The sequence below is a fragment of the Chaetodon trifascialis genome, chromosome 6 (genome assembly GCF_039877785.1).
Source record: "Chaetodon trifascialis isolate fChaTrf1 chromosome 6, fChaTrf1.hap1, whole genome shotgun sequence".
NCBI lineage: Eukaryota > Metazoa > Chordata > Actinopteri > Chaetodontiformes > Chaetodontidae > Chaetodon > Chaetodon trifascialis.
In genome coordinates, this window is record NC_092061.1 from 28182477 (window position 1) to 28185866 (window position 3390).

The window sequence follows — 3390 nt, forward strand, 5'->3', positions numbered from 1 at the left end:
CTGTTGTGAGCCTTATAAGACAATCCGCAGTGACCCAGTAAATGCCATGCAGGACTTGCCTTACCCACCACATGCTGAAGGGATGATGACCAGTGACTCAAATCTTCTGATTTCTGGATAACAAAGCTCTCAAGAGCTGCGTTTAGTTCTGGGGTAAAGGTCACCATGCTCTGCTAGATGTGAATCCCAAAATACACTAAAAGGAGCAGCCCTGGGTCATGGTAATAAGGGCATGGCTGCCTGATTTCTTGGCCAGGGATTTGAAAATGTTTTACTTCAGCTGTAAGTCATGTAACTCCGGAGGGAGACATTGAAATATACCAGGAACAGAAGGAGGTGTGTGGTAGGTCCACGCATGTGGTCCTCATTTAAAGAAATCAATTCCCCAACTCTTGTCAGTTCTGTATTAAAAGAACATCTCAGTGCATTTTTTTTTTACACCCAGATAATGAAGTTCATTAATGAGTGCAAGGCAATGCTGTAAGTTTGATGAGTTCAGCACTAAGGGTGTGTCCAATCATGAACTCTGTCACGAAATGTTAACATGTTGTTGTACAGGAACAATGATGTGCACACTAGCTGTGGTGATGAACACTGACAATTCACATGACCTACGCTGCTTCAGTCCCAGCCCCGTATGGCAAACACAAAGGCTCGCCTGTTGCTAAATCAGGACTCAACTTGATCCTGGTCACATCAGCGGGGCCTCTTCTTCATCATGTACCATTATGTCCTCACAGTGCCTGGCATGTAAAGCCTTTGTCCTTGTTACATGTCACAGAAACTGCACTGAGCCTTATCATTCATGTTCAAGAAGTAATTGGGTTAATGTAGGAAGAGGCTCTCCTCAATACTGCAAAAAGTATGGATTTAATTATCTGGTGCTAATTAAGTCACTTGCACACTAAATGTGGCATGTCTTGCAGTATGCTTGAACACTTATTTTAATCTTTAAAGTTACAAGACAAAAACATTTCAAGTGTCAGTCTTTTGGCTTGCACGAGGGTATATTCTCAACTTTACCTTGAAAAAAATATCTAATTTCAGTGTGTGTGTGTGTGTGTGTGTGTGTGTGTGTGTGTGTGTGTGTGTGTGTGTGTGTGTGTGTGTGTGCGGGAAACCTGAGTTTTTGGCTTGTGATGAGAGTGTGAGAGTGTGCGCTGTTATCTCAGACAATATATCAGACAATTTTGTGCAGTGGTGAATGTGGCTGAAATAGTGCAGGTGCTAACCTTGCTAACAGGACTTTTTGGATATTTACACATAAACGTACAGTTATTTATCCACTGTTATTAGGAACAGATTCACAAACAAACATTAAAACATTACTGTCCAACCACAGTCATTTCAGGAGTTTCTAAAGTTCTCCCAACTTAAAGAGATGATCTCCCCTTAAATCTTCTCTGACATTTATTTATTTATTTATTATTATTTATATATTATATTATATTATTATTTATTATTATTTATTTTTTTCACATTTATACACAGCAAAAAGGTCCAGTGTTGAATTAACTCCCTAATTAACTCACCTTTTTTTCAGGGTTTATATGGCTCCATACTCTACAGAATTAAAACTCTTAATTAAAAGAACAAACAAAAAATATTTTCAAATGCAACATTTATTCCAGACATTGCAAATGATGGGATGATGATGTCATCTACAGCATTCTATGAGTTTTGAATATCAAATGGTTTATCAAAGTTAAGCTTAGACATTTTTATTATAGACCTTTCCTCATTTCCTAATACATTAAATGACGTGACGGTGATGATCAAAACTCTCTGTCAATGTTTCTTAAAAAAAATGTGACCAACCAAAAGTATATCACTTATTTGACAAAAGACTGGCCTGTCTTCTTCCATTGCACTGCAAATAACAAGTCCAGCTTTATACTTTCTTGTCTCCAACAGACGAAGTGTCTCTGTCACTGCTTTCAGGACTTGATCATGGCTCCAGCAGGCTCCTCAGCAGCTGCTCAAAGGTCCGGGCAGCTGCTGAGGAGCGTTCGAGAGGTATTCTCTTCAGTGCAGGGGGGTATAGGATGGTGTTTTGCTCTTGCCCCAGACGTGGAGGATTGCTGGACTTGGTAGGCCATCATACACAGCCTGGATCAGGAAACAGACTCTGTAGTAGTCTTTTTGTTCTTTCCCCGGCTTCTCTCTTTTGTCATTTCTGTCTTCTTCTTCCCCTTCCTCCTCAGAGCACAAGTCACTAAGCCATTGGGATGACGACAGGAGGATGAGTTCATCTGGAATAATGGAATACTAATGCGATGAACAAAGTCTTGGTAAGGTGTTGACATGGCTGCAACATCTTGCTACCTTACTCTTACTAATTATGTCATAGTTTGGGGCATGTTACAGAACACACCTGTAATTTTGATTCAATTTCTGCACTCACCTGGGAAGATGACCAATAGCTGAAATCCCTAACACTGGCAAGCACCACATAATTCTAGGTGGAGATTTTAATCTAGGCAGGCGGTCCACCAAGTACCCCTCAAGTCCTCTAATGTAATGTTAAAGATTGCATCCCAATTAGGAATCTCAAAACTCCACAGCTTAAAAAAAAAAAAAAAAAAAAACAGCAAAAATTTTTCCAATTCATCTCATCTCTTAATTTGTCAGCAGTGTTACTCTGTGAGATGCTCTCAAAACATCTGAATGAAGGCAAGTTGTCTCCCATATTTCCCACTTGAGAAAGGTTGGAAAGGCTAGGCTGTCATAAATCACAAATGAGCTTCTCAAATTTGACAGAAATTAAGCATAGCTATCGAGCCTTTAGTCATCTGGCTCAGTAGCCATGATAGCTTTGAGGGCATCACTTGTCACAGCCTGGTCCATAAACTCTGCCTTTATGCGGATGACTTTCTCCTGTACTTTTCTTTTCCAACTTCATATGTTCCCCTCCCCAAATGCTGCCACTGAGGGAGGGGAACTGTTGCAAATTGAGGTTGCAAATTAAATCTCCAGAAGAGTTGATTATTTTTCATAAACAAACCACTGGGAGATCAATTCTGCAGCTCCCCAAGTCTAAAGGAGGTCTGGTACTTAAACATTTTTATCACTACTTTTGTGTCTGCAACATTAGTAAACTCCTGTGTTCGGTTAACAGCAATGACTCCTGTCCACCCAGGGATCAGACTGAGATATCATCTTTTCTGTTTTTTACATTCTGTGATTTGCTCTTATCCTCCCATAGTGGCCAACAAAATTTCACACAACCCAGTTGTCATTAGTACTATTAAGATTTGGCTTCAATTCAGGAAACGTGATCTCCAAAGAGCCTCAATCCATGCACCAATTTTGAATAATCATTCAAATGATTTTGATCATGACTTGGATCAAGACTTGGATCATCCCCCTAACCCTGATAATGCTTGATGA